At 36.5% G+C, this 15,568-nt stretch overlaps 1 long non-coding RNA gene across 3 annotated transcripts in view; it reads right to left on the minus strand.

The window, feature by feature from the left end:
• LOC147913288 (uncharacterized) overlaps positions 1-601 on the minus strand; it is a 68,756-nt gene extending 68,155 nt beyond the window's left edge. For all 3 annotated transcript variants that reach the window (XR_015548785.1, XR_015548783.1, XR_015548784.1), the window contains exon 1: positions 460-601. This is a non-coding gene — a long non-coding RNA (uncharacterized LOC147913288). The remainder of the gene's footprint in view (positions 1-459) is intronic.
• Between the last annotated feature and the right edge of the window lie 14,967 nt (positions 602-15,568).

Here is a 15,568-nt window from a genome sequence, read left to right on the forward strand (position 1 = left end):
ACCTCCTCCCGTGGACACAGCCAATTTACAACTACTCGTGGAAAAATTACCCCTGAGACAGAACTGAAAACTGGATAGGAGGAACTCCTGCAACAACGGACAATCCTAACTGGGGTAGAAGAGGCAGAGACTCCCTTCTGGAGAGGAAAAACGCCGCCTTCACAAGCCGCCAGCTTCATGGCCGCCGGGAGCAGCTCACAGGTACGCAGCCTCCCTGGAGGCGCGGGGTCCTGAGCCGGGGAGCGCCCCTGCTGTGGGCATTTTGTGGACCCAGCACAATCGAGACCAGCAGCATAATATCTGACTTTGCCTGCTACTAAAACATTGGGGAGCACCCCAAGAAAACCTGGTTCACAAAGAAACTAAAACTGGCTCTTAAAGGGCCCGCGCACATTCCAGAAAGCATCCTAAAATAACCAGAAAGAAAGGTGCACAGTACGTTGGTAACAAGAGACTCACCTAATAGGCCCTGAGTGCATCTCGGTGAGGGGTGAGACCTCTCCAGGGACTGGGACATTGGCGGCGGCCATTGTGGTGGCCTGGTGTGAGCGTCCTGACACAGACGCCATTGGAGTTCTCCCTGAGGCCTGCTAGCCCAGGGTCTGCTCCACCCCCTAGAGCACCGATTTAATCCAGCTCAGCCAGGGCAGGCAGCCCACCCTAGAGACTGGCCCCACCCAACAACAAGCCCTCAGGCAACGTGTGGGCCTGCATAGATTGGTGACTGGATTCTCTGCAGCCTGGCAACTGAGCCGACTTGAGCGGGGCAGGGTGTGCACAAGGAGCGGGTGGAGAGTGTGGGGCTCCCGCGGTGGAGAGACTGGGTCCGCTTGGGGAGGTTGGGGCGCTCACACGGGGCAGGACTGTGTTGACTGTGTGTGTGGACCTGTGGGCAACAGGGCTTGTCAGCTGCAAACCACATAGGAGGTTTGCCCCAGCTTCCAAGAACTGAAACAATTGGGTGCTCCTGTGCCTGAGGCCAGCCCCACCCAGCTGCTAATCCTCAGAGAGCTGACAAGAGACATAATAGGCTAGAGGCTTACAGCAATTGTAAGGCCCTGAGCCTAACAACCTGCCTCGCTGGGGGCCTACTCACTTAAAAGTAATACTGCAACACAAATGTGGTATTAGAACTTACAGCCAACTGTGCTGGGGTGCCCCACACCTGATAAAGAGACTGAAGGGCCCACAACAACTACAAGCAGCTGAGCATTACAACAGCTGGCCAGGAGCATAACTCAGCCTCCCTGGGCGCCTATAGGGAGAGCTAACAGGCCACAATAGAAGGACACACGTAGCCCACTTAGGGGTCACCCCTGGAACATTGAGAACTGAAGGAAGCACACTGGAAGCCTCCTAAGCCATCACTTACATAAGGTCACCTATCCAAGAGCAGGAGACGTAGCTGACCTACCTAATACGTAGACACAAGCACAGGGAAAGAGGCAAAATGAAGAGGCAAAAGAATACATTCCAAGGAAGGGAACAGGACAAAACCCCAGAAAAGGAACTAAGTGAAACAGAAATGAGCAACCTACCTGACAGAGAGTTCAAACTAAGAGTGTTAAGGATGCTCACTGATCTGGGGAGAAGAATAGATGAACTCAGTGAGAATGTCAACAAAGAAATGGAAGATATAAAAAAGAACCAATCAGAAATGACAAATACAATACTGGAAATGAAAAATTCATTAGAGGGACTCAAAAGCAGAGTAGAGGATACAGAAGAACGGATCTGTGAGCTGGAAGAAAGACTAGAAGAAATTACCCAAGGTGAACAGGTAAAAGAGAAAAGAATTAAAAAGAGTGAGGACAGTCTAAGGGACCTCTGGGACAACATCAAGCGCACTAACATCCGTGTTATAGGTGTCCCGGAAGGAGAAGAGCGAGACAAGGGGGCAGAGAATCTATTTCAAGAAATAATAGATGAAAACTTCCCTAACCTAAGGAAGGAAACAGACATCCAGGTACAGGAAACACAGAGAGCCCCAAACAAGATAAATCCAAAGAGGCCCACACCAAGACACATCATAATCAAAATGTCCAGAATTAAAGATAAAGAGAATCCTAAAAGCTGCAAGAGAATGTCAAGTTACATACAAAGAAAACCCCATAAGGCTATCAGCTGACTTCTCAGCAGAAACCTTACAGGCTAGAAGAGAATGGCACGATATATTTAAAGTGCTAAAAGGAAAAAACTTACAGCCAAGAATACTCTACCCAGCAAAGTTATCATTCAAAATGGAAGGAGAGATCAAAATTTTCCCAGATAAGCAAAAATTAAAGGAGTTTGTCACCAAGAAACCAGTGCTACAAGAACTGTGAAAGGGACTGATTGAAGGGGAAAAGAGAAGACCACAAATAGGAAAAATTATCTATTTCCATGATTAGAACGTAATGGATACAAATGCACAAAAAAGAGGTTAGATATGATATCAAAAACATAAAAGGAGGGAGGAGGGTAGTTAAAGAGTACAGCTTTCAGACAGAGGTCAAACTAAAGTGACCATCAATTCTGTACAGAAGAAGTAAGGAACAGAGAAGGACTACTAAAACACTGAGGGAAAAAAAACAAAAGTTAAAAAATGGCAGTAAGTACATACCTATCAATAGCTACTTTAAACGTCAATGGAATAAATGCTCCAATTAAAAGGCATAGGGTGGCTGACTGGATAAAAAAACAAGACCCATATATATGCTGCATACAAGAGACACACTTCAGACCTAAGGACACTCACAAACTGAAAGTGAAGGGATGGAAAAAGATACTCCACGCAAATGGCAATGAAAAGAAAGCTGGGGTAGCAATACTCATATCAGACAAAATACACTTTAAAACAAAAACTGTAAAAAGAAACAAAGAAGGGCATTACATAATGATCAAGGGAACAATCAACAAGAGGATATAACACTTGTAAATATCTACGCACCCAATGTAGGTACACCTAAATATATAAAGCAATTATTAACAGACATAAAAACAGAAATAGACAGTAACACAATAATAGTAGGGGACTTTAACACTCCACTTACACCAACAGATAGATCATCCCAACAGAAGATCAATAAGGAAACATTGGCCTTAAACGACACACTAGAACAGATGGACCTAGTAGATATATACAGAGCATTCCATCCAAAAACCGAAGAATACATGTTCTTTTCAAATGCACATGGAACATTTTCCAGGATTGATCACATATTAGGCCACAAAACTAGTCTCCATAAATTTAAGAAGATTGAAATAATACCAAGCATCTTTTCGGACCACAAAGGTATGAAACTAGAAATCAACTATAGGAAGAAAATCAGAAAAGCCACAAATACATGGAGATTAAACAAAATGCTACAGAACAACGACTGGGTTAACGAAGAAATCAAAGAAAAAATCAAAAAATACCTGGAGACAAATGAAAATGAAAATACGACATGCCAGAATTTATGGGATACATCAAAAGTGGTTCTAAGTGGGAAGTTTATAGCGATACAGGCCTATCACAGCAAACAAGAAAAATCTCAAATAAACAATCTAACAATGCACCTGAAGGAACTGGAAAAAGAAGAACAAACAAAGCCCAAAATCAGTAGAAGAAGGGAAATAATAAAAATCAGAGCAGAAATAAATGAAATAGAGACCAAAAAAACAATAGAAAAAATTAATAAAACCAAGAGCTGGTTCTTTGAAAAGATCAACAAAATAGACAAACCTTTAGCTAGACTCACCAAGAAAAAAGAGAGAAGGCACAAATAAGTAAAATCAGAAATGAAAGAGGAGAGGTTACAACAGACACCTCAGAAATACAAACGATTATAAGAGAATACTATGAAAAGCTATATGCCAACCAATTCGACAATCTGGAAGAAATGGATAAATTCTTAGAATCATACAACCTTCCAAAACTGGATCAAGAAGAAGTAGAGAATTTGAATAGACCAATCACCAGTAAGGAGATCGAAACAGTAATCAAAAACCTCCCCAAAAATAAAAGTCCAGGACCAGACGGCTTCCCTGGTGAATTCTACCAAACATTCAAAGAAGACTTAATACCTATCCTTCTCAAACTCTTCCAAAAATTGAGGAGGGGGAAGCTCCTAACTCATTCTACGAAGCTGACATTACCCTGATACCAAAACCAGACAAGGACAACACAAAAAGAAAATTACAGGCCAATATCACTGATGAACATCGATGCGAGAATCCTCAACAAAATACTAGCAAATCGCATACAACAATACGTTAAAAAGATTATACACCATGATCAAGTGGGATTTATTCCAGGTATGCAGGGATGGTTTAACATTCGCAAATCAATCAACGTAATACACCACATTAATAAAATGAAGAACAAAAATCACATGATCATCTCAATAGATGCAGAGAAAGCATTTGACAAGATACAGCATCCATTTATGATAAAAACTCTGAATAAAATGGGTATAGAAGGAAAGTACCTCAACATAATAAAGACCATATATGAGAAACCCACAGCTAATATCATCCTCAACGGTGAAAAACTGAAAGCTATCCCTCTAAGAACAGGAACCAGACAAGGATGCCCACTGTCACCACTCCTATTTAACATAGTATTGGAAGTCCTAGCCAGAGCAATCAGGCAAGAGAAAGAAATAAAAGGGATCCAAATTGGAAAGGAAGAAGTGAAACTGTCACTATTTGCAGATGACATGATTTTATATATAGAAAACCCTAAAGAATCCACCGGAAAACTTTTAGAAGTAATAAACGAATATGGTAAAGTTGCAGGATACAAAATCAACATACAAAAATCAGTTGCATTTCTGTACACTAACAGCGAAGTAGCAGAAAGAGAAATTAAGAATACCATCCCATTTACAATTGCAACAAAAAGAATAAAATACCTAAGAATAAACTTAACCAAAGAGGTGAAAGATCTGTACACCGAAAACTATAAAACATTTCTGAAAGAAATTGAAGAAGACACAAAGAAATGGAAAGATACTCCGTGCACTTGGATTGGAAGAATTAACATAGTTAAGATGTCCATACTTCCTAAAGCCATCTATAGATTCAATGCAATCCCTATCAAAGTTCCAACAACATTTTTCACAAAAATAGAACAAAGAATCCTAAAATTTATATGGAACAACAAAAGACCTCGAATAGCTAAGGGAATCCTGAGAAAAAAGAACAAAGCTGGAGGTATCACACTCCCTGATTTCAAAATATACTACAAAGCTATAGTAACCAAAACAGCATGGTACTGGCACAAAAACAGACACACAGATCAATGGAATAGAATCGAAAGCCCAGAAATAAACCCACACGTCTATGGACAGCTAATCTTTGACAAAAGAGCCTAGAACATACGATGGGGAAAATAAAGTCTCTTCAACAATTGGTGTTGGGAAAACTGGATAGCCACATGCAAAAAAATGAAAGTAGACCCTTACATTACACCATACACAAAAATTAACTCCAAATGGATTAAAGACTTGAACGTAAGACCTGAAACTATGAAACTTCTAGAAGAAAACATAGGCAGTACTCTCTTTGACATTGGTCTTAGCAACATCTTTTCAAACACCACATCTGACCGGGCAAGAGAAACAATAGAAAAAATAAACAAATGGGACTACATCAAACTAAAAAGCTTCTGCACAGCAAAGGAAACCATCAACAAAACGAAAAGACAACCTAACAATTGGGAGAAGATATTTGCAAACCATACATCTGATAAGGGCTTAATCTCCAAAATATATAAATAACTCATGCATCTCAACAACAAAAAAACTAACAACCTAATTAAAAAATGGGCAAAAGTCCTGAACAGACATTTCTCCAAAGAAGATATACAGATGGCCAACAGACACATGAAAAGATGTTCAAAATCACTAACTATCAGGGAAATGCAAATCAAAACTACAATGAGATATCACCTCACGCCCGTCAGAATGGCTATAATTAACAAGACAGGAAACAACATGTGTTGGAGAGGATGTGGAGAGAAGGGAACTCTCATACACTGCTGGTGGGAGTGCAAACTGGTGCAGCCACTATGGAAAACAGTATGGAGATTCCTCAAAAAATCAAGGATAGAACTACCATATGATCCAGTTATTCCACCGTTGGGTATTTATCCAAAGAACTTGAAAACACCAATGCATAAAGATACGTGCACCCCTGTGTTCACTGCAGCGTTATTCACAATAGCCAAGAATTGGAACCAACCTAAGTTCCCACCAAGGGACGAATGGATAAAGAAGCTGTGGTATATATACACAATGGAATACTACTCAGCCATAAGACACGATGAAATCCAGGCATTTGTGACAACATGGATGGACATTGAGGGTATAATGCAAAGTGAAATAAGTCAGAGGGAGAAGGTGAAATACCGTATGATTTCTTTCATTAAGTAGTAGATAATAACAACAATAAACAAACACATAGGGACAGAGATTGGATTGGTGGTTACCAGAGGGGAAGGGTGGAGGGAGGAGGGCGAAAGGGATAATTGGGCACATGTGTTTGGTGATGGGTTGTAATTAGTATTTTGGTGGTGAACATGATGTAATCTATGCAGAAATAGAAATATAAAGATGTACACCTGAAACTTTTACAATGTTATAAACCAATGTTACTGCAATAAACAAAAATTTTAAAAAAATAAAATAAAATAAAATAAAAAAGAAATTTGGAAAAGTTAACAAAGTCTTAAACAACTAATGGCATTCCAAGAAGAAATCACAAAGGAAATTAGAAAATAACCTGAGACGAATGAAGACAGGAACACAACATACCAACTTCTGGGATTCAGAGACACACAGGGGAGAAGACCATGTGAAGATGGAGGGAGAGATTGGAGTTAGACTGCAGTAAGGCAAGGAACATCTGGAGCCACCAGAAGCTGGAAGAGGCAAGGAAGATTCCTCCCCTAGAGGCTTTGGAGAGAGGGTGGCTCTGAAACAGCTTGATTTTAGAGTTCTGGCCTCCAGAACAGTGAGAAAATCAATTTCTGTTTTTTTTTTTTTTTTTTTTTAAGGAAGATAGGCCCTGAGCTAACATCTGCCAATCCTCCTCTTTTTGCTGAGGAAGATTGGCCCTGGGCTAACATCCATGCCCATCTTCCTCCCCTTTATATGGGACGCCGCCACAGCATGGCTAGACAAGCGATGCGGCGGTGTGCGCCCGGGATCCAAACCGGGGAACCCCGGGCCGCCACAGCAGAGCCTGTGCACTTAACCTCTGTGCGCTACGGGGCCAGCCCCACAATTTCTGTTGTTTTAAGCCCCCCCAGTCTGTGATAATTTGTCCTTTCAGGTTCCACATTAAACCACTTGAATGACAAGTGGATGGCTTCTGTCAAATGACCAGTGACTTTTCTTTGACTCCTCTACCTATGACAACGTATCTTCCTTTTTATTTTTCACTCGGTCAAAACTGTCTCAATTTACTCACTGCTGGCTAATGGCCGAAACATAAGCTCTGTTTTCTGAAGTTTCAACATCATCATCAAGCATTTGGCATAAGAGTTAAAATGAGAATATGTTCTGTCTTGATTCTATTACGTCTTTGAAGTACCACTCATCAAAATGTCTAGAAAGTATTAATGTGGTTATAGGCTTAATTCCATTATCTTACATGATAAATTCATTGAAATAAAACAACATCAACAATAATGCTACCTATCCAATCAAGTCCATAACATTTAGATCTACAAGTCTCTTAAAACAACTTTATTATAACATTTAATAGATCAGCATTTCCAGGTCTCTGCGTGGATATAAAATTTAGAAAAAAATATGTATAGGTATCGTCATAACCAAATCCTATTCCTATCCATGCAATAAGAAATTTTCCCCTGAGGAATATAGGCTGGTGTCATCTACCACAAGTTGGTACTATGCTAAAAGGATGCATGTCACATTTTCTTCCCCAAATTAAAAATTTTCATTACCACTCTCCATTTGTTCCAAGAAAATGAACAAACACACTAGAAACACAGTACACACACCTTGTATTGGTCAGAGTTCAGCCGTGGAGAACAGATTTCACTCCAGCTACTTTAAACAGAAAGAGATTAATTACAAAAAATTAAATGACATCCAGAAGTTTGGGGAGTTATAAAGGGACAGAAGCTGGGCAAAGTTTCCAGAAACAATTCCAAAAGTCCTATTACAGGTATGTGTTGCCAGGCGAGCCTCCGCTCTACCCTGTCAGAGAGCTATCTCTGCTGCGTTAGGGAGCTATCACTACAGCTTCCAGCTCCAGAACCACATAATTTCTCTTTCAATTCATATCATCACATAATTCAGTTCTGGATGCAAACCCAAATAACATATACAGTCTGAAAAGGGGTCTTGGAACTGAGAAGTAAGTGTTCATTGCCTAAGTCGCTCATTCTAGGGTATTTTTATGACAGCAGCCCAAACTGACTAAGAAAATACACAATCATGCCATCTGCAAATCAGTTTTATTTCTTCCTTTCCAGTCTGTATGCCTTTTTTTTCTCTTTCTTGCCTTATTGCACTGGCTAAAACTTCCAGCACTTTTTGGAATAGGAGTGGTAAAAGTGAAGGTGCTTGCCTTATTCCATCATACGAAAAAAGTATTCAACCATTCAAAATTCATATTTCTTTTCAAAATACAAAATTAAGTATGATGTTTGTGTATGTTTTTGTGGATGCTCTTTAATAAGTTGAGAAAGTTCCCCTTTCTTCCTACTTTTCTGAGAATTTTTATCATGAATGGGTGTTGCATTTTGCTAAAGGCTATTTCCACGTTGATTATATGATCTTGTGATTTTTTTTTGCTTCTTTAGCCTATAAATATAGTGGATTACATTCATTGATTTTTGAATATTAAACTAGTCTTGAGTCCCTAGAATAAACTATTTTATCAAGGTGCACAATTCGTTTCACATAATGGTGATTTCTGTTTGCTAATATTACATTAATGAGTTTTACAAATACATTTATAATAGACTTCATAAAAGATTTTGGTCTGCAGTTTTTGAGTTTTTAGTTTGTTTTTTTTTTTTTGGTGTTATATTTGTCTGGTTTTGGTATTAGGGTAAGACTAGCTTCATAAAGCAATTTGTGAATTATTCACTTCTCTAATTTCTGGAAGTGATTGTGTGGAATTAAAATCAATTATTCTTTAAAGTTTTGGTAGAAATTTTTAGATAAACCTTCTGGCCTAAGAATTTCTTTCTTGAGTTTTTTTTTTTAAGTTAGGAATTCCAATTCCTTAATAGGTGTAATAGAACTATTCACATGATTTACTTTATATTGAGTGGGTTGTGGTAATTGGAGGGGTTTTTTTTTTTTTGAGAAATTGGTTCATTTTACTCGTTTTCAAATTTACATGGGCAGAATTGTTTGCAGTATTCCCTTATTTTCCCATTGATGTCTACAGGGTCTATTTCATTCCCGATGTTGGCAATTCTTGTCTTCTATTTTTCTTTGTCAATTTGCTAAACATCTGGTAATTTTATTGATTTTTCCAAAGAACCAGCTCTTTGTTTCATTCATTTACTGGATGGTTTTCTTTTTGCAATTTCATTAATTTCTGCTTGTCTTTATTATGCCTTTCTGTTTGCTTTAATTTGTTCTTTTCTTAATAATATTGAGGTAGGAGGTTAATCAGTGATCTAAAACCGGTCTTTTTTTCTAATGTATGCATTTAGTGCTATACATTTCTCTCTATATACCACTCTAGCACAATTTTTGATACATTTTATTTTCATTTTTATTCTGTTCAATGTATTTTTTTTTTAATTTTCCTTGAGGCTTTCTCCATCCTTGGATTAATTTGAAGTGTGTTGTTTAGTTTCCAAATGTTTGGAAATTTTCCCATTATCTTACTGTTATTGATTTCTAGTTTTATTTCCTTGTGGTCCGAAAACGTACTCTGCATGATTTTAACTCTTTTAAATTTGTTCAGCCATGTTTATGACCTACTATATGATATATCTTGGTATCTATTCGATGGGCATTTTAAAAGAATATGCTGTTCTTGTGTCACACTTCTGTAAACGTCTATTAGATCCTTTGGTTGATGATGTTGAGTTCTTCTCTATCTTTGATCATTTTCTGTCTCGTTCCACCCCTTGTTTATCGAGGATGTTCAATTCTTCAAGTATAATAATGGATTTATCCATTTCTTCTTTCAATGTTATCAATTTTTGCTTTACATATTTTGTAGCTTTGTTGTTTGATGTATACACATTTAGGATTACTATATCTTCTTGGTGGATTTATTCTTTTAGTATTATATAATGTTTCTCTCTGTATTATAATTTTCTTTGTTCTGAAGTCTGCTCTATTTGGTGTTAATATAGCCATTCCTGCTTTCTTTTTATTAATGTTTTTTTTTTTTCAATTCTTTTACTTTCAATCCTTTTACTTTTAACCTGCCAATATTATAATATTTGCAGTAAATTTCTTCTGGACAGTTGGATCATGTTTTTTAATCTATTTTAGCATCTATGTCTTTTAATTGATGCATTTAGATCACTTACATTTAATGTAATTATTGATATGTTAGAGTTTATTTCTGCCATTTTATTTGTTGTTTTCTATTTGTTCTATTTTTCTTTTCCCACTTTCCTGTGGGTTTCTTGAATATATTTTAGAATTCCATTTTGAATTCTATTTATCTGTAGTGTTTTTATGTGTATCTCCTTGCATAGCTTTTTTAGTCATTGCTCTGGATATTACGTTGTAAATATATAACTTTTTACTGTCTACTGGTGTCATTTTACCGATTTAAGTGAAGTATAAAAAAGTTACCTCTTTGTAGGTCCTTTTATGCTTTCACATTTATAATATAACTTAGTATTTCTTCTCTATATATTTAGTGTTAAAACGTTTGCTTCAGCCAACAAATATAGTTTAGAAACCTCAAAAGGAGAAGGACCCTATTGTGTTTACCCATAGTTTTGCTTAGTGTGTTCTCTGTGTGTGTTGTTTTTTCCTTCCTGATGTTCTGAAGTTTCTTCTTTTATTGTTTCCTTTCGGTTTAGTGAAGTTTCATTAGCTATTCTCTTAGGATAGGTCTTGTGGTGTCAAATCTCTCAGTTTTCCTTCATCTGAGACTCTCTTGATTTCTCCCCAATTCCTGAAGGACATTTTCACGGGATACAGGATTCTGGGTTGACAGCTCTTTTATTTTAGTACTTGAAAAATATTGTGTCACTTCCCTACAACCTCCCAGATTTCTGATGGAAATATATTTTCATTTGAATTGTCATTTTTATCTCACTGCTTTCAGGATATTTTATTGAATCAAATAAGAAAATATAAAGTTTCTGCAAAGAAACAGAAAATTCCAGAAAGTAAAAAAAGATATAAAATGGAATCAAGTGGAAATTTTCAAGCTGAAAATATAATAACTGAAATAAAAAATCTCAACAGCAGAATGGAGGGGATAACAAAATGAATCAGAGAACTTAGAGATAGAAAAATAGAAATTACTCAATGTGATCAACAGAGAGAAAATAAACTGGAAAAAATTAACAGAGCCTCAGAGACCATAGAGACTATAATAAAGATTAACACAGGTGTCATAAACATCAGGAAGGAGAGGAAAAAGAAGTACAGGACTGAAAAAAATATTCAAAGAAATTATGACTGAAGTCTTCCCAAATTTAGCAAATGACAGAAACCTACAGATTAAGGAAGCTGAGAAAATTCTAAATAAGGTAAACCTAAAGAAATCTATGCTAAGACACACCATAGAAAACTCTTAATAGTTAAAGACGACTATTGTTTCTTTTTTAAAATTTAATTTGCATGTCATCTTCTCTAGGAATGACCCAAGTTATTGCCTCCCTCACAGACCAAGAGATTAGCTATTATCCCTCTAGGCTGCCTTATGAACCTTATAACCTTAACCATTCCTTAATATGACCCTTCCATCAATTAGAAATGACTAAAGTTCTAAAACTGACTATCTAACTTATTTGCTTAAGCAATAATGATATTTTTTCTCATGCATAAAAATATAGAGTTAAGGAGTTTCAGTGTTGATGCAAATCTCAGCTATGCCAGAGGTCTTGGTCAGCATTTTGTTTATTATCTTGGCTTGCAGAAAAGAATGAATAGAAAAAGGGGAATTTTGTTTTATCAGGGAGAAAAACACTTCCACAAACAGCCTTTCATCAGATTTTGACCAATAATTCATCAAGCTTCCAGGGAAGGTGTCAAATAAGTATTTTTTTTTCCCTAACTTTATTGTGAGAGGTCACAAAAGAGAAAGGTTTCAGAAAGGCTTTTGGATAGCCAGCCAAGGGTCAGCCACAAGCCTAATGATGCTACACTTATATTTTTATTCAGCAATTTCTCTTCTTGATCAAACTTTTGAAGATATATATTAAGCACTTATTATGCAGTTTTTAAAATAAATTTATAATGAGTATCTGAACAATAATACAATATTTCTATCATTTGTGGAATGATTATGGGCCAGAGGATGTTCAATGGAAAGGATTAAAACACTATATTTCACTTATTTTTGAGAGGTATGAATTACCATTTTCATTTTTGTCAGATATTCTGTTTTTTGTAACTCTGGATGAATGAAGTTCATTAACTTATCCAAAGTTAAAGAATACATTCAAGGAGAAGTCATTCTTTGAACCCAGATATGTCTGTTTTCAAAGGCACTTTTATTGTATATCATTCATTTTCCCCCAGAGCCTAGCACAGCACCTGCAACATAGTAAGCCTTGATAAAATTAATGACTAAGTGGGAATGGAGTGGCATGGATTTGAATGAAAGTCAAAGGACAGAATGAATACAGAATATTTATTTTGGCTTGTTTATATTGTCATCTTGGTTACTGTTTCACTTCTTGCCATCACAATCCTATTGTATTTATTCTAAAATAATTTTATCATGTGGCTCAGCCAATTCAAAATGGCGCTTACTTTTCTTAACTCTCCCTAGTCCATATAGTTAATAAGTGCAAGGGTAATTTAAAGAGTGTTTTTGGTTTGTAGATTTTCAACTAGAGACAAAGGATCATATTTTTAGAGTGTTTTCAGCTTCCAATTCTCACTTCTTTCCCAACTGCTTTCCTATTAAGCCTGAGTGGTTTTAGTTTCAAATTTGGATGATACAGACAGTCAACTGGCTCTGGTTTTAAAGCACTCAACCTAATACTGTATCTTCATGAGGGGAATGGGATCTTCTCTTTCATATAATGGTATTTTAGAAGCAGTCAATATATTCTAAATTAATAAAAATTATCAATCATTTAATATTTAATTTAAATTTGCTTACATTAGAGGTTGTGCATTTACAGAATGGCCATCCTCACTAGGGGAATCACAACTTCATTTAATATCCATCTGCAATCTAAATTATTTGAGCAATACCTTACTTCCATTTACTCTGAAATACACATCTAACTTTACTGAAAAACATAATTTTCTCTCCCTTGTGACCAGTGATCCTCATCCTCGTTCTGTCTTACATGTGTGTAGCACTTTCTAAGAAGGATTCTGAGGTGCTATAAGGGATCATATCTCCACGTATAACATTTTAATGACAGTTTTTGGAAGCCCAAACATCTCTAAATTGACAAAAGCAAAACAATTGTCTTTCCTCTCTAGTGTATCATTGAACGAGCAGCTCTGTCTTCCATTCTCTCCCTATCATTTTTTAAAGAATTTGATGTTAGCTATAATCAGCTACGTTTACCAGGAAAGCCCTCATCAGAGCTCACTTCATGCTAAGCACAAATGTGTGAAAGTTTTCTACAAGCCCACAGCATCCCTATGGATCCTTAGGCTGTGATTCATCACCGTCATTCCTCAGAGCATCCTTATGTCTTTATTGTCCTGATTGATGGGGAACTCCCTAGCTTACTCCTTCTCCCCATCCCACTCTCTTCCCCTTCAGGGAAGCACTGCTTCTTACAAATCCCACAGCTCCATTAATTCTGCTCAGGATGCCACTGCCTTCCAGATGGATGCGTCCATTCTCAGGAAGACTTCTCCTCCCTCCACTACAGGCATTTTGCCCAGCTCCTCTTTTCTCTCTTGTATTATTCTCTTTCCCTTTCCTTTGTTCTATTAGTGAGTGAAACCAAAACAGCACTAAACCTTGCTAATTTTCACATAACCCTGAGGATAAACTCTCAATATGTAAAAAGTAAAGCTAAAACTAAATGAAATAAAATATTACACTCTACTCTACTAACATTATCAATCTTTGACTTTATAAACCAAAATGTTCAAAAACAACTCTAGTGTAAAAAGGACCTACTTGAATTTAAATAGCAAACTACTGAATTCAACAAGAAAAATAAAATTTTATGCTTAAAAGGAGTGTAGTAAAATTTAGTTTTAGGACTGATTTGAAATAAGACCTGGAACATTATCAGCATTTTACCAAGAAATAAAGCATTTTGTAACAATATTGGATTTTAGCCAGTGAAATTAGGCATTCGTTAAAATATTGGCTATGCCACTTTGAGACTGTCAAATTTGGACAATTCATTTAACCTTAGATTCTTAATCTTTAAAAAGATGAGTGTGTAAGAGATGACTTTCCTTGTCCTTTTAAACTACTAGGTATTAAACCTTTCACAATTGTAAAACTATACTCCAAAACAATAAGACTATTTCATTCCAAAGATATATGTGTCTATGTGTGTGTTTATACATAACAAATATATATATATATATATATGTTTTTAATAATTTGGGATCATTGTTATTCTGTATAAATTCAGAAAAGATTTGTTTGCATCAATACACTTTAAAAGAAGACCACTGAAAATATACATTCCAATAAAAAGCAAAATAAAAGTATAGTTCATTCCATTATATTTTTGGAACATTGGAACATTCACCTTGAGTCTTCAAGGTTGAAATAAATAGCAATGATTTTTTCTCCTGGGATAGGTACTGGCTTATTCTGTTTAGTCTAAGGGGCTGTGACTGCTCATCAAAGGTATTTATGCACCTCCAAGTTTGCATCCGCTCATTTTGACCATATGCAAATGACAGATTTCAGATTGAAATGTAACGACAGTGTAAATGAGGAAACAATCTAATGGAAAGAAGAAACAAAATTATAAGCAAGCAGAACGTGGCTGATAGTAACCTGATAATTTATTCACAAAGACTTGCCTCATATTTTTGCATATTAAACACCCTAAACACAGCTACTGGGAGGCATTCCTCCTTATTTCCCTCAGACAATCTGTTTTTAATAATATACCTAGGAAATGACTGCTTATTGCTTGGTTTATTCACTATAGTTTGCATCTATATATGACTCACTCTCTCTGCTCTCTGACCCTACCTAGCTTATTGAGAGGATACTCAGAGTACATGAGGGAATAAGAATCCATCCTCACAAGGATGTGTAGCTTTTGTGCACAGAAAATGTCAATATAGTCTAAATTACAGGGATCATGTTTAATTTATATGCCTCATTTCTCAAATGGTAAGTATAATTATCTTTAAAAAATTGTTCTGGGATATTTTTAAAGTAGATTATATCGTTTTCAATTTTATAAATCTCCTGATTTTTTCTCTTAACTGAGAAACATTGATCTTTCTGTTGACAAACA

This window comes from Ceratotherium simum, chromosome 28, assembly GCF_057802395.1.
Source record: "Ceratotherium simum simum isolate JZ-2026a chromosome 28, ASM5780239v1, whole genome shotgun sequence".
Classification (NCBI taxonomy): Eukaryota; Metazoa; Chordata; class Mammalia; order Perissodactyla; family Rhinocerotidae; genus Ceratotherium; species Ceratotherium simum.